Source organism: Augochlora pura, chromosome 1 (assembly GCF_028453695.1).
Source record: "Augochlora pura isolate Apur16 chromosome 1, APUR_v2.2.1, whole genome shotgun sequence".
NCBI lineage: Eukaryota > Metazoa > Arthropoda > Insecta > Hymenoptera > Halictidae > Augochlora > Augochlora pura.
Genome location: NC_135772.1, coordinates 12,932,218 through 12,958,848, shown reverse-complemented (window position 1 = coordinate 12,958,848; position 26,631 = coordinate 12,932,218). Strand labels below are relative to the sequence as shown.

Genomic DNA, 26,631 nt, shown 5'->3' with positions numbered 1-26,631 from the left:
CCAAATGTTTGCGATCAATACAGCGAATATAATTGTAAATTTTATCCGCCGAAAGTACGTATATACAGAATCATCTGAATTACGCCGCGCATAATGGCACATCTCTCTGAGGAAGCATTCCCGCGAGATAATTATAATATTTCTTGGATTCAAATTAAGATGGCCTGAAAGCCGACACTGATTCGGAGTCGCAAATATAAAAACGGGAATAATTCTTGTAGTACATATATTTTTGTGCATGGATTAAGCAATGGCCTATATCTCGTGACCCAAATACGTTCAGGCCTCATTTCGCGAAGGTACACTTCTTAAATGACGATAAAAACTCGATCTGCTTACCGCCGGATCTGACGGCATCAGGCAAATGTTTATCCCGTCGTAAAATCGTCGGAATTGTTTCTCGAACATAATGTATCTTCGGCGTGTATGTTTCCCAGGATCGTGCAGGGTCGCGAAAAGTTTGTTGCTTGTTCAAGCTCGCTGCATGGTAAACAATTCTTGTTCCTATCCGAGATAGAGGAAATAGGTCACAGACGAAATGTACGGTGAAAACAGAACTTTTTGTTTCTCAGATGCACGCGTAGCTGGAAGTGTGCATGCATTGTGACGGATATGCTGAAGATTTCGAATAAAGCCGCTGCTTTGTTCGAAGCGTCGCAATTAGAGCCGATGAATTTTCGTAAATACATGTAGGCAGGTAAAAAGAGCAACGACAAATTCTGTGATCGAAACAAATCCACCGTCATTTTATCTATTCTATACGTATCTATGAAAATTCACCGCTATTTACGCTAATACTTAATATTTAATATTTACAATAATTCGATTATTTCCGGAACTCTTATTTTCAATTAAAAATATCGAAGCTGGTAGTAGAAAAATTGACGATATTCTCCGTGGATATACAAATTTACCTCTGCATTTAATAAACTGGATAAACGATCCTGTCTTGAAAATTAGTTCGCTAGCCTGGAATGAGTACTACGCGCTATCCATGTTCCAGGCCATATTTCCGAAAATTTACTCATGTTGCGAACTTTGAATTTACAGCGAAACTTTGATAGTTACAAGGAAGCGAGACCGGAATTGCACGCGAGCATCGTAGTTCATGCAATTATCAAACGAACCAGTCAATCGTTTACGACCTACCAGTTGACCTGCATTTATCAGCAGCAAATTCACTGCGCAAGGTGTCTAATTTTATTTTTAATGATGCAACAAACATGTCTAATTGAATTTAACAAACTACACTCACACTTCCAAATTATGTTCACGCTTTTATTAAGAATAGACTTATTTTCGACATATTACATTTAAGTTTAATTCATTGTTCGTCGGAAAAAATACATTTTATGGCGAAATATGTTTAATATAATTATAAAACAACAGCGTAAAATATCGCAGAATTAACAGTCGCGAAGAAGAAAAAATCGATTTTTTCTTTTTGCATTTTCTCGAAGTTTGAATCCTTGAAAACATGTTTACATAACGATTTCACGGAATTCGTGAAATTGGCAGAGAGATAGATTTTCGAAGCGAACGGTTATACCGCAAATATACTGTGCGTGGAAATTTTAATCGCGTTCTTTTCAAAACGGTGTCCGTTTGCACAAATATCCAGTATTTTTTGGCTATGCTTCGAACTAGAATTATTGAAAAATTCACAAGCCCCGAGGCAACCGTATGTCGAAGGTTCAGCTCCGTCGTCATTCAGCAGAATGGAGTCTGTATACGCGGAGTCAGCGGATTAATTTCCGCGGCACAATCGCCCCCTATTTTAACGAGGCTGATACTCGCATGCTGTTATTAGAATTTGCCGAGCGTATCGTGATTTAATTAAACTACGCGAATATTCGGCGCTAACGCGATATTACCTTTCGTTGTCGCATTCTGTACTCTTTGCTCTCTCGTTCAATTAGTTTCATTGCCTTGAAGACAGTGAAGAAAAAGAAACGCAGCGTCGCGACTGGCCGGGTCTCCGGGTTTCCAATAACCGACCGGTCGAATGGAATGGCTGTGCACGGACCGAAAATAAAATAGAGGAACCGTGGACAACGAGGTCCGAATAGTGGAAGTCGCACTAATTTTACCTGTTATTCAACAAGTGTTTACATTGCTCTGGTCGATCCGACGAGCTTGTTGAATAAATATGAGGCGTGAAAGAAGGAGTTCAGCTTGGATCGTTGCTTCACCGTTGGACACTCCGGCTTCCAAAGTGACAATTGGCTTTTAAACGTTTCAGCCGGGAAGCGAATTAGGCAGAATAATCAGCGTATAATAGGGTGCTCCTTATTCTTTCGATCTTTTCTAATGTTATCCGCATGAACATTGGCATTACAAAATAATGCGTGCAGAATTCGGAAACAGCCGTACAACAATAACTTGGTCCACAGTCGCGTTAGAGTTTCAATATGTTGACAATCTAATTGCATTTTTAAACATAATTGTAGTTCGTTAGTTTAGAAAGAATATTAAATGTTTCCGTCTAAAAGGCGATGCCTTAAATGATTAATGATGAGCTTTATGTGTTACTTTTAAAGATATACAATGCCTTTGATTTATTATTACATACAGTGTTTGATGCAGAATCTGACAAGGGGTGATATATCGTGTTTAGACACACCGGTGTTGATGAGATTTCTGTGGGAGGTAGTTTTCGAACAAGACGTGTACAGCTAACGAACGCTTTAGATTACGAATTTGATGCATTTATAGCAAACATGGATAAATGAAACACAGAACGATCAAGGCACAAGGAAAAGTAGACGATACTGTTGCATCACTTTACCAACACTGTTCAAAGAGGAAGCACAATTTTCTCTAACTTCTGTTTTGTACAATCTACGAGGAAAATGTTTATTTTAATAATCAGTGAAACCGCATATGTACCATAAATACACGATTAGAGTTCTTCTGTTTGATTTTTCTAAGTTATACTACTAAACGAATTATTATTAAAACTTTTCGGGCTGGTAAAAATATTTCACGCTGTACGGCCCCGGTGTAGCAATGCACTTTTTAATGAGATATTTCCGCTTTTTAATGTCCACAATTGCACTCCTGGTTGCATACCGCATATCTTCGTTAATGGAACTGTGTTTTTCCTATTCCCGTGTTCCGTAATTATTTTAGTACGGTAGGTACAGTTAAGATGACATGTTTTCATTGCGGTGACATCATATTATCGTGGGAGCAGTAACATTATTTAACATTAGGTCGTGGAAAGCAGGTTACGCCGTTTAGAAGGATATGATAAGGCTCCTTAGTTGTTCGCTTGGTTGGTATAATTAAAAGTATCGGGTAATAAAATATAGAATAAGGAAAACACGCGCAAATTGTATCCATAAAACAATTGATTAAATTGCAGGCCGCAATAGAACTCCTTCGAATTATTCTGTAATGTCTAATTAAAAGCACTTCCTCTGTTCCTAAATCATGGGAATCGTAATTCCGTCAATTAGGGAGTTTTTGTGGTCACTGAAAATTACGGTCTTCAACTATATTCGTTCGGGGAGCATAGTCTCGAGCAAACTTTGATGAGGTTTCTTTACGTTGGTTAATTAAAGAAATCGTCATTTGTATCTTCCCCGTCCAATTTGGTGACTTTATTGTGAAGTGAAAGGCGCTGTTTTCACGTTTCTACTATCATTTTCCAAATAATTTTGTTTGTAATATTCTTGAAATTATGAACGATACCAATTTGTTTAAACATGATTTTATTTATCGTTGTAAGATGCCAATGGTAATTTGCTGTTTGAAAAATTACACATGATCAGCTCCGGAACGTTTTCTAAAGCTAGTCCTACGCTCGACCATCGCGTATATTTGATCATTGATAACCATGATCGAAGATACCGAGTCCGAAATCCCAAATGTCGTCATATATAAAAACTGTGATAAAAGTAGCATCCCGCGCGTATCTCGTGTCCCTAGATGATGTATTGATTTTAATTGTAGAGCAACGTTTGTTATCCGTATTATTGATTATCGGAGTACTGATTATCCGATCTATGGATTATTCGGACGTTGGTCCCTTGGGTTCACCTTATTTAGACACGTAATCAGAACTTTCTGATAAGGAATTTTATGATATCACAACGTGTAAACGATCGCACGAACTTAAAATACGAGTTCGTAATATACTTCTCGATTACCAACAAACTCAACAAACACACAAAATTAACGCAACAATTTCATAATATAAATAGAACAGAAGCTTGTATTTGCTATCAATTAGTTGTGAAGAAATCAAAATTCTATTAATATGAGTACTCACGGTATGCGTATACTAAGTACGTTTTAAGATCGAATTTTGATGGAAATCGGGTTAAATTGCTCATGAATAATACTTTTTGAACAATAGCGGATTATTCACGCGGGTGCATTGTAGCTTGATCTTTGTAATTCCTCATTTCCTAGTTAAAATGAAGTTAATTAGTCTGCTCTGCTGTCTCATTATATACCTTCGTTGCTAACAGACTGATGCGAAATTAAATGTCGGACATTATTCAAAGGGAATATATGGAATACTTTTGTATCTCGCGTTAAACGATCTACGGTTAATGAATGCATTGGAATGGAAGCGTATGCTCCCAGCTGAATCGAGACATTCTTGTGCAAATAGCATCGTATCCTTCAATCGAAAGTACCCAGGCTTCGGTTCACGAGGAATAATTATGCTCATAAATGATTAACTCCTATCTAATTTCTATGCACCGATTGTTCGTAGCTTATACGCATAAGTTGAAGCACTAGCTCTTAGATATTCATCGAAACACTGGAAATGATTGAGCAATTCGCATCAGGACGAACACAGGATTTTATTTACAAATATATAAAGGATGGTCACGAATTTTTAGTATAACCGGGCAGGGGATGGTACCACGTTAGAAAATACGTGAAAAAAATTTAAAAAATGTATAATTACTTTTTATCGGGGTCTAGCGCAGTTGCCTCCGTCTGAGGTAGTATTTACAAACGCTGATGGTAACATTCCGCTTGCTATGCAATTTGCAACAATTAATTTTTGTGAACATCTCATCATCATACAACTCTCGTCTTTTCTTTCAGACAGCTCTATTAATATAACGAAATGGGCCGTTAATCAAAATCCCGATAGTTGATCTTTCGTTTATCGACATTCTGCTATCGACCATCCTATTAATATGGTTTCCGCAAATCGATGTTCTAATTACGATAAATTATGAAATATTATCGCAATCGTCGAGTCACTTGCCGAGATCTCCGAACAGGATTTCCATCCACTTTTAGATCAATATTATTATATTATGTGGAAATAATAATTTCAAAGATAATGTAAAACAAACACATTGGAATTCTAACTGAGATAAGCAATTATGCGATCGTTTAATGATAGGTTATCTTTATTTTATTTAAGAATTATTATTGACAGCCTCCATGTTCAATCACTTGTCAATATGAAAATTGTCTGTATATGATGAAGATTACTACAAGATTATAATGGTTCATTAACAATTAAAGTAATCGATAAAATTTATAATTCTTACTTCAACAAAAATATTTAATCAAAATTATTTGTCCTACGTGTCTGCTGCAAAACATATTCAAGTGAACAATATCATTTCTGCAATTTTCATATTTAAATTAATACGGAAATAAAAGTATTTGATTGAAGAAACGTGTTGCGACATTAAAGTTTATTTTCAAACATTATTTAGTTACGCAAGCAAGTACGCAGAGTTCGGACTAGGAACTCTCGGGGATTAGACCATTCGAGTGATCATTACTCAAACTCGGTAATGGATGTTCGTACACACACGATCGTATATTCAAAGAGAGATACTATTGGGCGCAACATACACACAAGGTTTTCTTTAATATAATCGAGAGGGTCACCTATTGCGAAATGCCAGGGAAGGGTATAGAGGACATCCTCATTTCACCCGCGATAGACGATCGGACGAGCGGAGATGATCGTTGAGTAATAAATTAGTTTTGCTAGGAGGTAATACGGGAGATTATGCAATCGGTGCCAACAACTAGGGCAATCTCATGAAAGAACGGAGATGACCTTGAACAGGCTTCCGGAAACGTCGGAAACGGAAACAAGAACAGGACAGTTGATCTTTTCTTTTTCCAAGCCATTCGACCAATTTACCGACGCGCCCCGAGCTTCCATCTCTCAAAAGTTTCCGCTGAAATTTCGATGATCTTCTCTCGTCCACCTAACTGTAATTTATTATCATCCGACTTGCTGTAACAAGCAACAATCGTCCGTGACATTTGAAAGTACTGTCTCGCGTAATTGCGCGGCACAGCGAAATTGTTCGCTACGGTGCAGCGCGACGGAAATTGAGGAAGGATGAAATCTTGATTTCAATGACGTCAAGTTTTTCTCGCGATCTATAATCGAAGGCTCGGAAATTAGGTCGTCTGTATTTTTCTGAAAAATTTATCGTCGAGCGCTTCGCTCGGTAGACAGAGTCGATCTCTATGCATTTATGGCATGCGCAGATTTTTAAAGTGCGAGAGGAAACGTATAAAACGAGCTTTCATGTTATTTTAATTTTATTTCGACGATATCACGAAATATCAGACAAGTTAAATGAAAGTCTTTATTAATCGAAATGTGCACCATTTTGTTGAACACATTTTCGCAATCTTTTATGCTTTCAACATAAACAAAATCGTCTTTCGAAAAAGTCTTAAAGATTTTACAGCATGCGATAGTCGTGAAACTGAATGAAATACACAATGTCGATAAAAGTTTAATACAGGTTCATTTTATTTGATAATCGCAGAAGTATAACGTTTAAATAGTAAAATGTTATGACTGCAGAGCTTGCGAAAATTCAGATTTCAGTGGACACAAAATTTAATTGACTTGAGAATATCAAACTTCGGCTCGCACGCGTATTAAAGAATACATATTCATTGTTTTGCCAGTTCCCTAAATAGAACACGACGTCGTAAATTTTTCTTATTCAGGACTAATTTTACGCGACATTCATTAAGGAAACAGATTTTACAGCTTGTTATGATCGTTCTGTTTTCAACCTTGGAAGCTTGAAAGATAATTTGTGATCGTTTTAAAGCGTTCGCTGAGGTAGTAAAAGAAATTTAACTATGATATTAATAATTTAAAAATTCGAAAACAATTGATCAATTAATAATTCTGTTATACAGGGTGTTAAAAAAAGTAGTTTAATATATTGAGGATTTATAGTACGCACAGAGGGGAGTAAAAAATTCCCAATCAACGTGGATGCGAAGATAATAATATTAGACGACCGTCAACAAAGTTAGATAATTTCAAAATGCAAAAAAAAAGACAGAAAGTTTGTGACAGAAAATTTTTCATGTGACGCAAGGTTCACATCTTCAAAAAGGGTTGTTTTAAAAACGTATTATTGAAAGAATTCTGAATCAATTTCTTTATTTACATTAAATGATATTATTAGAGTACTATAAAACCTTGAAGTCCTGAGCAACTTTTCTTTTTAACACCCTGTATGTATACAGTGTTAAAACATATGACAAAAGCTATTTCACCGAAGCTGAACGGAAATTCTTTTTTGATCATTTTTACGTCCAATGTTCAGTAATCGTCAGCTCTGGCCTAAATGCGTCGAAGTTCAAAGTAGAATTGTAACTGTACCACACATTCGGTAATATTTGTGAGAGAAACAAGTCCTCGAGAGACAAATTTCCGCGCGGAGGGTTTATTTTACGATCACGAGAGCGCAAGACAAATATTTCCCGACGAACTCTAAAATAGGTCAGAACTGGATTGGAAATTCCTCGTTTCATTGTTAGCCGGTACGAATTTGAAAATCGATTCGGGCCACGTCCGCTCCTATTTATCGTTAGCAACAATGTAATTTGCATCGCGGCGCTGTCGACGGATTTCACGAGCGAACGATTTATCCAATTTTTTGTATCTATCTTTCGCGTAAGCAAACAAGCGTCTACCTCTGGCGTGTTCGTTCGCCAGCTTTTCAATTCTGTATTGGCTGACTTTTTCTCGCAACAGCTGACGGTGTAGCGGATATACACGTATCGCGGTGCTCGCCTTCTCTCTTTCAGGAATTGCGTGCACGTGAAATCGTTTGAGAATCCCGCGGAGGATCGTTTCAACTCCATACCGTAAGATTTCGCTTCCTAGATTGTAGCGAGCCGAATCAGGAAGTAGTTTCTCGGGAATTTCATTTTCCGAAGAAACGGACCCTGATACAGTCCAGCCGGCTACTACTGTTTTGCGCCTCACAATTAGCGCCACGCAGCTGACATCGTTCAATGAAATTTCGTTTGAACACTGGCCGAAGATATTTGGAGTTATCGCCGTCGATGAATTCGAACGTGTTGTCCCTGCAGTTACAAAAATGTTAATTAGAGCTTACATTATGGTAACCGGGATTTTAGACCGAAAATTAATATCGTGCCATTTTCACTGAGAATCGAACACCTCGAATAATTATTATTACTAAGTTTGAGAAATATTTTATTTATAAAATTCAAACTGAATTTGTTCACCACAGAAGATAGCCGATTATTTCGAACCCCGTTATAAATTGTAGACTTAAGCACTTATAGAATTATCACCGGGAGATAATTTGTTAAAAGCATGCAAGTAAGTAATTAATTAACACTCTGTTGCGTGCATTTTTATGACAAGATAATAGGTGCATTTGGTTGTTACCATGTGTGAATAATAACGTGTAAACAGATAAACAAAGAAAAGAAGTAAAAAGAAATATTATCTAACGATTTTTATGATTACTTTCATAGGGGAATGTAATTTTCCATTTCGTATGAAAATTACGAAAATAATATTACCGAACAATTATAAAACCAGTATTGCATTATCTTAAAATTGCAATTTAATTCGTCTCTCTCGACAATCAATTTTCTTACCTTTTATTAAATATTTGAAAGAAATTTAATTACGATTCTTTGTTTAATTAAGGGTAACTATAGAAGATCATTTCGAAGCAGGATAAACATACTTCATGCCTCTGTAATAGGAACTAGCAAAAGAAGAAAACGTTCAAGGTGTTTCGTTTTAAAAAGCTCCACGCGGGGGAACCGTAGGGGGAACCTAACGTGTTCATTCGAGCTTTGCCTGGCTACTCCGCGTTTTATAACCGTCGAATTTTTGATTGAGAATTGATGAACGCCGCGGGGCACGCAGTTCAAGGACGTTTACAGCTTGCGACAGAGATTAATGACCAAGACGGGGAAGGGGCGAGGAGGGACGAGAGAAAGATAATTCCGCTAAATTTGGTCGTCACAATAGCGCGAGATTGGTCAGGGAAAAAAAGCGCTCGCGACACACCCGTAATTGACTATTCTAGTTCAAATGCAACCCGAAATGCGCATCCCGCCACACCCCATCCCGTGCCATCCATCTCTCTGCCCTGCTCGAGTTGCTGTAATTGAATCGTTCAAAAGGATTCTATTCTTTTGTCGCGCGGAAGGGGTTGTCGGCCGCGTTTGATTTTGACCACGGAAACCCCTTTTTGATCCGAGGGATCAAAATGTCCGAGCTCGCTCCTCGGCACGAGGGTTGACGATGCGACGGCGACGTGCAACGAATACACCGCCAAGTAATTTAATTAATGATGCAGATGAGCAGGCGTGTCGTTCGCAATTCAGCTATCGCGAGAGACGGAGGTCGACAGCATGTACATACTGTCCTACACGTCGTCGAATCTATTTTGTTCTGTTTATTGCAGCTATATTAGTCACCTTATTTTACTGAATTTTCCTGTTAATTGAATTTGTTGCACGATGCAATATACAACTGTATTCGATCGATAAGAAATCGTTCTTTAAAGATATGGTTTAGCAGACGCAGCTCCGATGACCTTGACCTTGATACTTATTCTGAAACTCGTCATTCTGAACAACTTTTCCTTGTAGATGTTATCGTAGCTCGGTTTTCGTTTCCGAGGTGTTTACAAAAATCTACATGCATATGTACTTATGCATCTGTCACCGGCCATCCGAGGGCGCGGCGGCTGCATTGACAAACTTAACCCAACCAATGTACACACTTCTAAAGAAGTTGTGAAATACAATTTTAGCAGCCGCATATACGCAGTTGTGCCCGGGATAGTTGCGTTCTTTCAATTACAGAAGAATTTCGTTTAAAAGCTCGGCAATGAAACAAATGTAATTTGCTCTATGGACCGGCAACCGGCGTGATAAACAACGACCGAGTCTGCAATCTTTAAATCTTATTACCTAATTTTCGTGACGTGTGCTTGCGTGACAAGTAGCAGGTAATTTTACTTGCTGTTTATTATGATTCCTGATCGTCACGGTGAAGTCTATTTCTTCACGCTGACGTTGTCCGCCAGCAAATTTTCAACATGCATTTACATGAGATGTAAAATTACGGAAAATACAGGGGCGAAGATATGTAGGAGCAGACAAGTGCCGGACGGGAATAAACGATTTCGGTTAGGTTTGGGTTTAGCGAGTGGGCGGAGATGTCCGGATGTGGAACATCGTAGGCATAGGCGGGCTGGCAGTCGCTTCCGAACCTAACCACAACCAGAACCTCAATCATATTTTCTCTTTCAATTCTTTTATGAACGTGATATTTCGTATATTTTAATTGACACTCAATGACAGTGTAGCCTAAAATAAAGTGGACTTGTAACTTGAGTTCGACTAAAATTTGTTGCAAATATTTCAGAAACGAAGATCGAGCAACAGTAACACCTGTAGAATAAAGTTGTTCAGAATGATGACATTGACCACACATTTCAAGGTTGAAGTCTTTCTAAAACTGCTATTTACCTGTTAGAGAGTTTAAAAAAATAAAGGTTATTGTACATGTCATCGACGTACAATCAACAATCATAACATGTCTTATTAATATTTCGTCGTGATTTAAAATATTTTTGTTAATTATATTGTTATAATCTTTTCTAGTTATATCGTTTTTATTAAACATATTATTATTTTTGTAGTTACGAACTATAATTTACCGATAAATAACTTCTCCGGATGTAAACAACATTGTATATACAGGAAGCATAAATATGGATGGGAGCTCGTCCGGCTCGTAGGTGTAATAATAATTTTCTATGCTAAATATAACTGTGTAAAAACAACGCCAACTACATTTTTAAAAACTTTTTTGCGGAAAATAAATCGTTCTTGATTATCCTAGGGTTAATCGTGATCGTTATTGTGAAAAATGACGTCAGGTTATCGAATAGAAATAGCGTCGTGGAGGCTAATCGCGGTGAATCGTGGGCAACGCTTTGATCCATCGACTTAGATACCGATCACGACGTGGTTGTGCCGTTTGCGAACACGAGGCAACCTCGTGAACGTCGGAAAAAACCGTATCCACCGTGTTGCGCAAACCAGAGAAGAGGGTTAAACGTACAGATTTGTACGTGGTGGGTGGCAACCATTTATGGTTTCTCCCGATAATACCCTTCTAGGGTTCTGGCGAAGGCGCGAAGACCCCTAGGTGCTCATCAGATAAGGAACGAAGAGTTGTCTAGGGGAACCTTCACGATTATCCTGGTCGACCGATTTAATTGCTTCCTTTTTCACGAAACCATCGCGTGATTGAGCACACTTTGTAACATCGTTGCATCGAACTCTCTGCTACCCGAGTGCCTATAAACGATTAACTCCTGCCGATTTTTCAGCGAACGATCTTTTACGTCTTACAATGCGTTTACGTCTTGCAATTCGTTACGCGAGAATCTTCTGTTCTCGTGCCTGTCCCAATTGTTGCACACTGCGACGAGTTTATATGCAACAATGTTTAGATCTTGATTTATTCCTTTTTCAAAGATATTTCCTTTTAAGGGAATAATTCTTTGCCTTTTACACGAGTCCAAGAGTGTGACACGTTCGAAGTGGAACAGCAATCAGCACACTTTTTCAGTAGTTAATATTTACTGAGACATTTGCGAGAAAACTTGTTGCGCAAAATCTTAAATAGAAACGTTCTTGTAAATGCTTGCTAATGTACAATCAATTTCTATATAATTGATATTTCTAATACAGTTATTTGCATAGTATGCTCAATTTAAGGATAGGATACGAAGAATTTAATTTAAAATATTAATAATTGAAAATAATATATTTACTTATCGTTTGCGTTATTAATGTTTATGACTAGGCGTTCGCAGCGAGAGGAGGTTGGACGGAGAGTGAGAGTGAGAGTGAGAGTGAGTGAGTGAGAAAGATGGAGAGAGTGAGAGAGAGAGAGAGAGCGACTTCCTACGACTCGCGGTCACGTGTGTATTATTTTAATCGGCAGGGGAAACGAAAGCGAAAGGAAATTTATTTAACTTCGTTGTCGGCGAGTCCACAATCTCCCCACGTACGACGAACAAAATGGAGGGCTTTATTTTCGGGCCGAAGATACTAACGAGATACGAATTCGCTGGCAAATACAGCGTGCGCCGGGCATTCGCGTGTTTCACGGAGCGTCATAAAGAGACTGTTGTGCGTTTTCAAAATTTCCGCAGCCATTTTATCTGTACCGGGAAAGGTAAAGAACCGTCCATATTCGAAGAGTAAAACTTCCTGGATCCGTTATCTCCGGATGCCGTCCCAAGGGAGTCCACCGTAAACAAATACTCGTATCTTCGTTTACGTCGTACTCGAAGATCGAACGTAGATCGCTGGTACACATGTTACGAAAGACCGTTAGTTTGTTTTTTTCCTGATTTCCTTCTTTCCGATGAGTAAGCCGTGATTACGGGGACCGCGTTCTTTTCGAATCAAGAAAACTCGTTCGGGTCGCTTGAAAACCTGAACAAGCCTGCACCCGTTATTACGTTCGCGCTATTATGCGACCGCGTAAGAAACAATTAAGTCATACCATAAGTAATCCGGCTTTTTCTTATTAGTTAACATGGGAAGAGATTGCCTTACTCGCGAGACGACCCCATGATGTTGTTCTCAAAGCGTAAAATCACAATCTCACGATTTTTCTAGACGAAATTGGATACAGACTCGTGTTGAAACGCGTCGAATATTATAGCGGCAATATTTGTACGAACAAATAGAGGCTCGATTCTAAGAAAGTGGAAAAAAATTGAATCTTCCTGGAAGTGAACGGGTAAAGCATTGTATTCTACAGATATTACAGAGTGTATTATTAAGGTCTGGATTGTTAGTGTGTGCAACGGCATGTGCAGCTGCTGTGTTTATTATTTCCCTTATGCCGGGACAATGCTGCATACTTCAGTGCAAGGTAAAATGACAGCACAACATGTAATGACCACGTAGCAGTTTTTTAGGATGTAAAAGAGCTAATTCATCAGCTTGCGACATCGACCGCTAAGCATGACAGCTGAACTCCAACCATCACCAGGTTTTGATAAGTCACTGCTTATCGAATCGGATTGTGCAATTGTACCGCTTAAACTCCAATCATTTTACACCCTCGGTAAATTATGATTTTCTACAACGTTCGTCAGCATTTACTTTTTTAAATAACTATCTTCGTATTCAACGTGCAGTGCTGCGCGTGTCGCCGTGCATTTAGGAAATGAATTCATTAAAGACAAAAATTTCCCAGTTCCTGAAGGGCAGCAAGGAAAGAAGGGCAAAAAGGAGAGGCAGGAAGGAAGCTCATTCGTGGAGGACGAAAAAGATGAATCCCAGCATCTGTTGGAATGAGATATAGTCTACTGCTAGCAAGAGCTTTAGTCAGTATATTACATAGGAAAAATGAGATATAAATCCTGCAGCGATATGCAACAAAAGAATGTGTCTGTTCTCTTGAGACTTCGTCACGAAATATTCTTCCTTTGTACGTGTTCTTCCTCGCTTGCTTCGTTAAAAATGAATCGACGTTTCGTTACTTCGGAGCGTGTTGTCTGCTTGAAATAGATATTGCGTTTCATCCCGTCGGACCAAGAATGAAGATTTTACTTATCTTCTAATGTTTGGAAATTGCGTGGGTTTAGCAAGAGAGATTTATTTATACATATGTAAATGAAGCAATTTCTAAGTTTTTTTAGAATGCTCGATATAATAATGCTGTTAATACTTAAAATATGCAAATCAAAAGTGCTACTGAGATCTAGTTGGATCTTAAGAGATCAACAAAGGTAGAAGGAAAGAGGAAAAGAGAATGACAAACCGCCTATCGAAAACTATTTATCACTTCACATGAAATAAGATTATAGAACATACGTGATAATAAATGACTAAGTAAATAATATTAAATAAAAGTCAACGAAAAATAAACTGCACTCTAATCAGTTGAATTCAGTCATCAGTTAAATAGTTCAGAGTTTCATATAAAAGGCTCAATTGTAGCCAACGCGATCTTAACACGATCAACGTTGTCATTTAAACGTGATTTCAAACAATTAAACTACACAAATAATTTTTCGAACACGACTATTATTATATTCGGTGGAAGTCGTCATGATTAGAAAGGAGACACGGTTAGAAAGCTGCGTTATACAGATGCGCGGGCCCTGTGTTCGCGATGAATACGCGATACTACCGGTGTCCCGAGTGCGCATTCGTACACACGCGTGCGAGCTACCGAACTCCCCCGGTTCGCTCTCACGAGCACCTCCTCCGAGAACCGGAGGAAGAGGAGGGTCTGGTTAAAAAAAAAGGAGGAAGACCGCAGAGAAGGAAGCTCCCCGAGGGTTGAAAGGAGACATTCACTGCCACCGGCGGCGAATCCAACGAGAACTGAAAACCGCGCGCCGGTGCGTGTCTGTAAACGTGTGAAGGATTAATAATTTCAACAGATGGCGAGCCCTTATCGCCATTGGCGAGGTATGCGAGCCGCCTCGATCAAAATTTCGTAACTAATTAGAACGATCGTTCTGGTAACGCGATCGAACTACAAAGGACAAGGGAACGTTCCTGTCCGATTGAACACAAAGTGCCTTTATAGTGGGTGTCTATTGTGTCTACTAGTGATTAATTGTCGCTAGCTCAATTGGTATCGCTTCAGTTATGCAATTGTCAATTTCGAACACTTGTATTATACCTTGGGCAATATGTAATATTTACATGCGGAATGTTCGAGGTGTAATCATGAAAAATTTCCTATTATTACTGATCTTGAATGATCTTCTTGACGCAGGTCATCGTAGCTTGTACGAAAAGATTTATCAGAATATAAATGAGAAAGTATACTGTATTTAAAAATATAGTTAGACTATATTAAGAATATAGTAACTGTAAATGTAGCTGTAAATCTAATCCCATTTCGCTGTAGAAAAGACCTCCAATCAAATTCTTTCCCATGATTTCACTATTCACCGGTCGTTTAGGAACAGAAACAAAGTTGATTCGCCGAGTAAAAGTTTCCACAGTCTGATTGAATGGCTGAAGAATCCCAAAATAAAGAAATGGAGCTCGCGCGGGTACACTATGAACCGTGCAGAATGGCCGCCAGTATTTGCAAAGAAATGAAAAGTGCTGTTTCCTCCGGAGGTGGATAAAAAAAAAAGTCCAAATAATACAGAAAAAATTCTTCGCTGGTCTGTTGAAACCCGCGGTATTTTATGCTTGTATACGGCGATCCTTTTACTCCGTTCGCGAACCTTCTCTTCTGAATGATAGTGAAAGTGGAGGTGACGCTCGGCGACGAGGAATAATAGGGAGAACAAAACAAAGCATAATTATCCGATGCGAACATTACTTATTTCGTATTATTGTTTACTTCGATGAATGTTCCTCGTTTTGACAACGCTAAAATTTTCTAATATTGAAGATTAGGAAAATTTGTACACGAACATGGAACAGATTTATTATTGGAAAAGTGACAATTAGATCGCGGATCTTTGTGCAAAATAAAAATTTATTGCATTCTCGGGAAGAGTCAGGAACCGTTTATGGATTGTCTTCGTTTTATAATAATTTTAGGAGATTGAAGGTAATGCATCAATTATTCTTCTCATCAGAAACGCATAAAATCTGCAGTTTTATGATAATTTAAAAAATTTCGAATAAGAGATGTTCATCTGTTCTTATTTTCTAAGTTGTTGATGATATTTTGCACATTAAGTATTTAAATACCTCAAAAGATAAATTCAAGAAATCTGTTTACAGCAGATACAGTTGCAAGTGAATTTTTCCGTAACACATATAACACATATATTTCTTTAAAACGAGCCAACAAAATAATAATTAAACGATCGTTCCGAATGATAGGTACACACCTAACATAGAGCCAATTAATGGAATGAAAAGATCCACTGTATTATAAAACTTGCTGTATTCTACATACAGTGGAATACATTATTTACCAGCATAAGTGTTAGAATAACCAACGTAAGAATACTGATACGTAAGATTGACACGAAGAAAATGAGATACTCCATAAAACGCAAAAGAGGGTCGTAGAATTTCTCAAATGAGCAAGCTTAATAGGATAGATCCAATACATCAAAGTTCTCGCTAATAACCGCGGTTAATTGATGCGGTATTAAGCACGCCTCCAAATAAACGTTCCACAAATGTAATACCGTGTTTAACTTTCATTAAAGAAAAAAGTAGAACAAAATGCGCTGTTAAGAATCTTGGTTTCCGCATAAATAAATACAGAAAGCATAACGCTCGCCGCCTGAATGTATAATTTATAGTGAAAACTAGGAAAACAATGATCAGCTTTCAAAAATTTCACAAACGTTGGCAGACGTTTTATTTTCGAAAGTAACTGCATAGTTCACTTGTGTAAAAAAAAACAGTTCAATTGAAAGGTGTAAATCCAACATTAGATCATATTTTTCCATATTCATTGACTGCTTCGTTTATGATATTCAAAGTTTGTTGAGGCATTTTAGTGTTTAATTAGTTCATTGCTAGTCAGAGATTAGTAATTAGTTATGTTACAGGTAACAGTTTTCGTTTTGAATTTACGTTACGAATCGTATATCTTTCAGAAGAGTGCTTTACAGTTATTTGCATAATTAAGATTTCATTATATATGTGTTTCTGATTTATTAGCAAAGGTTGTTGACTTTTTAGTTACGAACGACCTTAGAAAAATATAGCAGAGATCTTTGTAGATTCTATTTATATACAACAGATGGTAGAAATTTGAATCTAATTACGTTCTGATACGCTCAGCGTAGTATGAGGTTGCTTCATTTAATAATATAGCAGAGCCCTCCATATCCGAAGTAATTGGGAAAGGTAAGCGAATAATAGAACACCCAGCTGTTCTAATCCTAACCTTTGTATTAATGATTGAAAAATCTGAGGAAAATACTGAACTTTAATTACCGTTAAATTCAATCCTACTTTATATCATTAACGAAGGCATTTTGTCAAATACACCAAATCTATACGAACCCTTGATAAAACACGAACTCTGATATTAATCTGCAAATTCTGAAATGCATTCACTTTGAATGTATAGACTTAATACGATCGCAAAAGGTTAACCCTTCAATAGTAGAATTTGGGTACATTTTGACTAATGATTACAAAGCTTTTATCCAAATTCAAATTTCTCAGAAACTAGTTTAAGTTATTACTACGTCTCAAATAGTAAAAAGATTAAAACAATTTAAAAACGTCATTAAAAACGTGTATTTAATCTTGTAAGAGTAATTTGATTCTTTTGAACTTAATTTCTTCTATTTCGTCTACCAATGACCCATTTCGTAGAATTCTCGTTCAAACAACAAATTGTAGATCTGGAAAACAAATTATGAATGATTGCTTGCTGTGGAATAAATTTTATTAAATAAAAATATCAGTGAAGTCAATAAACCAAAAGATCAATAAACTTCGAACCTTTGTGCAAAATAAAAATTCGCTATCTTAGGGTATCGCTTAGGAGTACCTTCCTAATTCTAACGATTTTCGTAAGTCATATAAACTCAATTCTTCGAACGTATTAAACGTCGCGCACGCATTTTCGTCGCAAATCCATAAAATCCGTATTTCGATAATCAATTCGGGTATCGAAGGTCCACCGAAAGACCCGCGGCTGACTTTTCCGTTGGCCTTAAATCCCCGTTCATTGTTGCCGGCATTCCGATCGACGCATCGCAATGAAATTCGTTAGGGCACAATTGAAGGATAAGTCGCGCAAACAGGAATACGAGTGACACGGTACAAGTTTACAAGCGGCTAAGCCGACGCGCGTTTTGCACAGCGTGTTCCCTGGTTTCCCTCCACCTCGGCCACTCATAAGCCGTGGCCTGGAGGTGGCTGCGGAGGTGGAGGCGGCGTGCACGGCTAAGTGGGAAAGAGAAAAGAGAATGATGTGGGAGATCGGGAGAAGGGAGCGACTGCCACTGGCGATGCATTGAGCAGCCACTAAAACAGTCCTACGGCACTTCGATCCGTTGTCAGATCGCGTAGCGCGTGCCGATCGAGCGGACTGCTGCTCGGTCATCGATCGTCGCTCGTAGATCACGGATCGACGGGCCCGCGTACCGCCGTGCCGATCCCCCTCGACCGTTCGGGAAACGCGCTCGCGCGCGCGCGCGCGTCGATGCCTATCTCTCTGTGAAAAAGTCCGCCGTTTGAAAACCGCAGTCGCAGACAAGTGAATTCATCGGATCGTCAGCGTTTTTTTTTCGTCTGTGCGAACAAAGCGTCCAGTGTCAAGGGGCGGGGAAGATAGTGTGACGCGATCTTGTAACAAAGATCGATCGCATCTGGTGAATAGGTGATCACGGCGAATCTGTTTCTCAGTGATACCGCGCTTAATCGTGAGACAGCATCCGCATATAAAAGAAAAGTAAGCCGCGATAGCGGTCGTAACGAGTGTGAAGTTATTGTTTACGTATCTGAGAGAGAGAGAGAGAGAGAGCGAGAGAGAGCGAGCGCCGCGAGATACGGTTCGCCAGCTGGCAAACAACTTTATCTGCTGGTAATTGCTAGAACGACAAGTAATTAGTATTAGCAGATGTAGCGTACTGGGTTAATCTGCCCGGAGACGAGCTATCTAGCCGAACAGAGTCTGCTCGACGGACTCTCGGATCGCCGCCACCAGCCGGAAAAATCGGATTTCACGCGGCCGGCCGCAACGAGTCACTTGGCACGCGGCAATTACCGCATCGCTAACGGTAATTGTTCTCGGCCTGTCCGCGTGTTCATTCGCAGTGTGTAAAATAACATGTACGCCTCGGACCGACGCGCCACGCCGGCCGCCGCGCGCTTTCTAACGACCGCGGACTATTAATCCTTTTTTTATCGCGAGTTCTTATCGCAGTTCGACGGGAATTATCGGGCCAGCGGATGAGGTTCTGTCGGCTCGAGCGAGCGAGCGAACGGTGTCGATGCGTTGCGTTGCAACGAACGGAATCGGAGTAAATAACCGCGGAATCGCGACCGAGCGGAGGTGTCTCGCTCTTCGAGCCGATAACAAAAGGCTGGGTCGCGTAGAAAAGGGACGGAAACACGCCGTTCCCGATGATGGGCTTCCGAGAACGCCGCCGCGAAAAAATCTGAAGAGCCGTGCGTATCGCACTTTCATATCGGCCGGGACAAGTGGTGCGTTTCTTGCGGACTTCCGCGCAAGCTGCAACCAAGATGCGTCGCTATCGAGTCCGTTGGGCTAGAAAAGACGCGCGGGAAAGACCGATTTAAACGGCTGCGCCGTGTCACGTTGTTTGTAGACGGTAGCCAGTGTTTGTATCCGACCCGCCACCGACATCTGTCTTCTTCTTGTCTCAATAGCCAGCAGTCGGCAATGAATTTGTCGATTGCGAAAGCGCAAGTTTGTTCTATCGACACCTGCCAAATCTATGTCTTTTTCATAGAGGCTCGACAACTGTCATAACGATAAACCAAATATTAGTTGTAGCAGAAATTAACGATAGAACTTGCACACTTGACGATAACAGGTTTGATCAAACAATGTGTTTCTTTTCTTCGTAATACGAATAATACGAAGTTTTCCTTTCACTATTTTTCCGTGACAATAATCACGTATTTCGTATTAGGAATTCAACATTGTCCACTGAATTTGCAATATCATAGTTCAATGACGTAGAAAGAATCGTGCGAATGAATGAATCTTACAAAGCATTGTTCATTTGGAAATGCGCAGGAATGATTTTCTTACTTCGGCTAAGTACTTCACCTTCTGTCTCCAGTCAGTTGAAATTGTACCACTTGAGATTATATAGTAAGATCAATTTAAAGCACCACATTTCGCTACCAATGATGCAATTTTTATTTATAATCTGTAAACGATAGGTTTCCTCGACGTACAACTCTTTCTCTCGAAAAACAAGCAAGCAAGCAAACTCCCAAGAGCCATGACATCGATAAAGTTATATAACTGCGTCAGCCAAAGCTAACACAAGTAGATGGAAACAAATATTTATACTGTTTCCTCAACATTAATTTAACTCGACGAGTCCCCTCAATCTAGTGTCATTATTTTGTTATTTTTGTCGTAACGTGTACTTCGATTACAAAGTCTTTCGTCTTGCTTTATCGGCTAGACTCGTTTTTCGTATGCAGCAAATACCTTGTCCCAGATGTCTATTGAATTCCGTGTTCTCACCGGAAAGTCTAGTAAACGCGGCTTGCCGGTTATCCCCAAGATAGAGCTAGGATCGAAAGGTTCCAGGCTCTAGTGTCATCGCGTGCTTCCCGAGCGAACTGTTCTCGACCGTTCTCGGCCGATCCCAGCAGACTGTAACGACTGGCCACTAGACTCCGTAGCGCAGAAAAAGGAACGCGAGAATAAGAAAGTTCCTTCCGTGTCCGCGATCGCTCGGTCGGCTGCGCCGATCCCGGGGAACTACTTCAGGGGAGTTAATCGATCGCAAACGATAACGGTATCTCGATGTATCTTGGGACGCGTAATCGCGGGGACGTGATTCGGCGAAACGCGTAACGAGGAGGGGGGAGCCCTGCGTGGGGACACTGGTCTCGTTGAACGGTAAACCTACCCCCTAGATTATGCTCCAATAACGAGCGCCCGATGTCGCGAAACATGCCCGAAGAACCACCGGCAAAAAACTAATGTAACGTGATTCTCAAAGGGAACGGCTGATTGTACGACATCCTGGTTACCGAGCCGTTGACGTCTCCGCGAGATCTCATCGGCGAACGTTACAAACCGGCAGACAGGCACGGCCGATTCGCTGCTTTTCTTTCGCGTTCGCTGATATCGCGAAGATTGCTTTTATGGGAAACAAGCGAATTCATTTCTTCGGCGCGCGTAGCAAGAGCCGCGTCGAATCCGTGGAAATCTGGTCTCGACGCTTCTGCTCGACGCGAACGCTTCACTGTGATCTCTTTCCCGGCTGTACGCGTCGACGTTTCTCATTGACAATTTAGAGGTTGAACGCGGGCCTCTTATCGCGATTTACTTGTTTACTTAAACTATACGATGGTAATTCATTCAAAATTGTATTATTATGCAAAGCATGCCTGATCTCCGTAAGAATGGAACGTCGAGAGGCAACGAAGGCTTTTTTCACAGAAAAATTGCGTCTCTCTAAACGTAGCGACTTCTGGCAAACAGGGAAAGGAAAATATTACATTTGTAAGCGAAGGAACGAGGCGAATGAAATATAATTTAGTAGATCTCTTTTCTGCGAGATGTTCTCGTCTACTTACTTAGGCTTTTTGAAACAAAGGATTTTACGAAGTAATTCCTAATTCAATGTTCCGGTATTTTGTTGTGGCTGAGAAAAATCAATCGGAATTCGTGTGGTCAAATTCTCTTTGGAATCTTCTGATCTGTGATAACACCTTCTTTCATAGAACTTTGATGTAACTTTTTCTGACAACTTCTGTGGAATAACTTTCATGTTAACGAGTGAAAGTACTGAAATTTCACTTTTAAAGTGACATTCATTAGTTCAACGCAAAGAGCTTACCGCTGTCATTGGACTCTCAATGACTCTGATAGGGAAACGGCTATACTAGTATGTAGAAAGTTCATGCAACATCGACGAGATTGTAAAGGTAATTTAGAAACTAAAATATAACCATTCGAACTTATTGGAATATTATATATTAAAACACCCATTTCAAATAAAACTTTTCTATAAGATTTTGTCTCAATGTGTATTAGCAATAAAACAGTGGAACTGTGATTAAAAGTTGTTATAAACAACATAATTCTATTAACATTTGATCTATCGGTAGTCTTCTAATAATCTTTCTCGAACCGAATATAATTAGTTGTGAATTTCTTAAGATGTTTTTCACAAAAGCGACAACTTCAGCCATGAACCAATTATCTACTTAGAGTTCAATGTGTCAACATTTTTACCGAAATGTTATTTAGAAGAAAGCTATCTAGCTGACCTTTTAGAACAATGAAGCTCGCAGAGCTTGACCGTTTTCGGGTAAGCGTCTCAGCGGAGAAATATTAAAATGGCGATCGTATCGACGAAACGTCGGGCAGCTGAGTCGTGCATTTCGAATGACGTTGGAGAAAGGGATTTTGGTCTGCATTTTCCGCTGGCATTGAAACCGATCCCAGTGATCGGTTGGAAACGTAGCCTAAGGAAATTCCTCTTACGCGAGCATTGCGGAACGGAAAAAGAGTTTAATTATCGTGTCGTTACAAAGTTTCCAGTTACCTATGGGTATTTATACCTCTCGCGCAATTAAACTGTATTCTTTGACGGAGCTTTCATTCGAAAACATTCCTTTGGGCTTCTGTTCCCTTCGAAAAGGTTAGCTTTTGAATGCGAGAAAAATTAGACCTGCATAAATTGGCATACATTAGCCCACCGAAGCCGTAATTCGGTTGCTAAGAATGTTCGCTCATTCGTTGTTTATTTAAAATTATTTATTCACTTATTTGATCGCAATCGTTGCAATTCGGGTTAGAATACCGGTTTACTAAATATGTAATATATATCTCATTAACTTAATATTATGTATTCTTTAGTTCAAACATCGCTATTTTTATTATAAAATAATAATGATAAGTAAAACTTTTCCGTTGTCGATACTGTGAAAAATAAGAATAATGGCGCGAGCAATTGCAACGGACGAAATTTTAGTAACAGAATTCACTGAGACAGAAGGTGGAGCGACGAAGGACTTTTATTGAAATTCTGTCACCGGCCCGAGGAAATTGGGAATAAGCTGGAGAATATAACGCGTTTTACGGAAGGCCAAATTGTACGTGGATTAAACCCGGACGAAGTTATCACTGTTCACCGTAAATATACGGTACATTGTAAATGGAGAATACTTGCTTATGGGGAAGGTAATTAGCGTGAAATTTTATGAGATATTTCCTCCAGCGGAATTGAATTTCCAGAGTGCTCGCGATTTATGAATTTTCATTGTTCCTCCGCCGTGTGCGCGTATCACTGCTTGTCAAATGATAATTATTCTGATAATTGTTTATCCGTTTTCCACGAATCGACGCTAATTTTATAGTAAATATAATTTGAACAGTTCCGAAATTATTGATATTATCCGTCTCATCGCAACGCTAAACCGGGCGGCTTTGGCAAATTAACGTTTTATTTTGTTTATCGGACGATCTGCGCCGGAATGCGCTCACGAAAATAAACGGACAGAGGAAATCGGTCAATCGCAGACGATTGTAGTCGATTGTTTACGAACCTGATCATTTCGGATTTAAAAAACGGACTCGTGACCCGGGCAAACAACCGAAATGAAACGGAATCGGGATGATGTGTTTTGACGATGGAAATTAGTTTGCGTTACAAATATACTGTCAAAACATGCGAGCACTTGCCGCGGGTCTCGTCCCGTTGCATTGCAGAGAGAATCAAATAGAGTAGTTTATCATCGTACCTGACGCTATATCAATGTCAGCTTCCATACAACTTAACATTTCTTTTAACTGGTACGTTGTTATATTTCATTAAAAATAAATACAGACATATTTAACGGACTATCTGCGGATCAGAGATCGAGCTTTGCTCGTGTCTAACGGGGGAAATTATTGAATTTAAAAAAAAATCCGCTTTTGAAAAAATATTTAACATTTGCCAAACTGACAGTAAGATTTTGATAGTAGATATTTAACGAGGATTTTTAGGATCGCGTAGAGGGATTCTTTTAAATATATAGCGAAATTACAGAAAAAGCTAAAATTTGAAAAAGGTATTTATTCTTTTCATGCATGCAGTGTGTTTTAAGATTCTATAGCTACGTACGCTGCGCATGAAAAGGAATTATTCTAACGTACGTGATGCAGTCTTCAGCCGTGTAATTTTTATTCAGAACGCTTTTCCATGCAGCTAACAGTGTATGAACTCTTTTACATATTTAACACCAGCTTCACGAAGCCCTAGAAGCAACTATTTTACACTTCTCCGTAAAAATACTAAGCATATGTTTGTTCGCGCTTTTAACCAGTTTTATTATGATATAAATACGTACGTCAAATGAGATTAAATTACTGAATAAATTTCTCGCAAGTGTATTTTTACGATTTCGATAGTCATAAATTAGAAAAGTTGGTTCGCGTTATTTCGACGCGTTTCGCGAACCTAGCGTTAATAATGCCATATTCTTGCGAACATTTTCGATCCGTAATTTTCACACTGCATTGCCTTGAATTAAATTTAATTTTACATTTATGTACAACGTATATACGTTCTACTAGTTTGCAAGTTTCTATTCGAAGGTTTCAGGCAATCTATAATGTAATTAACGTTCCCTTGCAACAAAAGAATTCGCGGCTGCCAGTTTTCCTTCTAAGTAAGAACTTCATTATCGCGAATACGCCGAAGACGCTCGGTAAAGCTTTGAGAAGCTATCGTGTCTTCGAAATCTATTACAGTATCAATTATAAGTTTGGAGCGTCTTCGGGAGCAAGAGTCGGTCGTTTTTCCCCGCGCACTCGCCACTATTACGTAGTCAAGTAGCAACATCCTATAAAATGTGTGTCATCGCATTCCATTAATCAACCGCCGCAGCCTAACTAAACGAGCCTCGTACATTCATGCGAGTATCAAGTCCCATCGAATTAAGTGATCCGTGTGCAGTACATGCCGTGTACAGTTCCTAGCAAAGCTCGTCGCTCTAATTTTCGCACTGTGCCCTAACTGTGTTACATACTAATTTCGTGAAGCGCGTTTTTGAGAACATAACAAAAATTACAGAATCACAAATATTCGGATAAAAATAAATATTGGAAAAAGTTTCTTGTGGAAACACAAAAGGTAGAAAATATTATTTAATATTATAATATTGTTTTGCCTTTAATATTATAATTTGGCTTTTACACCGTGTATTTGGCAATCAGACATATCACAAACTCTGCGCGTTACATTTATCAGTCCAGTACCACAAGATGTCAGCTCGATCAGGATTAATCTGCGACGACCTCCAAAGACCGGATCCTTTTCCTTTGGATGGCCAGAGGGAATCTTTCGAAAACATCTGGAGTCGCTGTCATCCTCGAAACTTCGACTTCTCTTTCTCTCTCCCTCTCTTCGACTTTGCGAAGAGATCTCGCGTGAAACACCGTGACACCGAGACTTCTTTACTCGCCGACGTTTCGCGAAATTTAAAACACGGAGACCCCGGGCAATTCAATTACCGGATTTTTCAAGCGTGGCCGCAAGCTTTCGCCGTGTTATTCGAGACACCGAAGAAATTCAAGGGTCGTGTCACTTCAGTTTTATTCGTATTTACTGCAAGAAAACACATTTGAATACGCAAAACTTCTCGCAGCTTGGACACAAAGCGTACAGCGTTACGAAACTTCTTTATTTTATGAACAACCCGCGACGCGAGTGTTTTATCTTGATCGCCCCGGTCTACAGAATGACGTTTCTTTCGATGCCATTTATCTTCCCCTCGAAACATTTTTCAAATATCGCCCGAAGCTTCGAAGACATTCACGCGGATCGATTTGAATAAAACTGCCTTCGCTTGTATGGGACGCCTTGTTTAGTGGCTACACTTTCTTTATCTTGCTGTCTGAATATTTTCTTCGTTTCTAGTGGTCCGAAGAATAGTACGCTATTATTTTATCTTAAATATATTTTATTATTATGTTATTTTAAACCGATTGAAATATACTCTTACAGAAATAATCAGTGATACGATACTTCACTGTTTTGAGGTGTAAATCTATAATATATGTTTTTACAATAGTATTAAATGAGTTAAATAGGACACCTAATAAATGAAGTCTAAGTCTTAGTTTAAAAGTATTCTATATATTCGATGCTAGTCATTATAATTACAGCTCAATTTTTGTATTATCTTTTATTTGTGATCATTTTAATTAAGCTTTAGAAGTTAGATGCAGAAAATTGTCATAATTTACATTTTATATATCTTATAAAATATGTACGAAACATGTATATAAAATACATATTTAAGAAGTACAAAATAGCTTGGAAAACTTTATTTACAGAATCTGTCTTTCAATGAAAAATGTTAATGAAAATTTATTGCAAGATGCTATAAATATTTTAATCATCTGTCGCAAAAAGTGACCATTTTGAAACACTTTTAATGAGAATTTCCCTCCTATATCTTTTGTCGTTCGAAAGTTATTTGTACTCGATCCGGACCATTGAGAGGCGTCGCGACGTCGCGAATACGTTTCACGGATATTTCAAGTTTACCCAGTTGCCTTGAAACGCCGATAAGGCAGTCGAAAGTTCGTCGGGTAGTGCAAGCTCGGGCGTTTTCTTTTTTTTAAAAGCGAAGCGCTGCCTTTCGACGCGTCGCGATGCAGGTAAACCGTAA

General features: G+C 39.0%; 1 protein-coding gene across 7 annotated transcripts in view; it reads left to right on the top strand.

Moving 5' to 3' along the window:
- The first annotated feature begins 18,298 nt into the window (after positions 1–18,298).
- LOC144472927 (rap1 GTPase-activating protein 1) overlaps positions 18,299–26,631 on the top strand; it is a 180,200-nt gene continuing 171,867 nt past the window's right edge. For 3 of the 7 annotated variants that reach the window (XM_078186681.1, XM_078186516.1, XM_078186597.1), the window contains exon 1: positions 18,299–18,832. The gene's annotated coding sequence lies outside the window, so the exon portion shown is untranslated. The remainder of the gene's footprint in view (positions 18,833–26,631) is intronic. The other 4 variants (XM_078187010.1, XM_078186841.1, XM_078186928.1 and 1 more) reach the window with 2 other exon arrangements.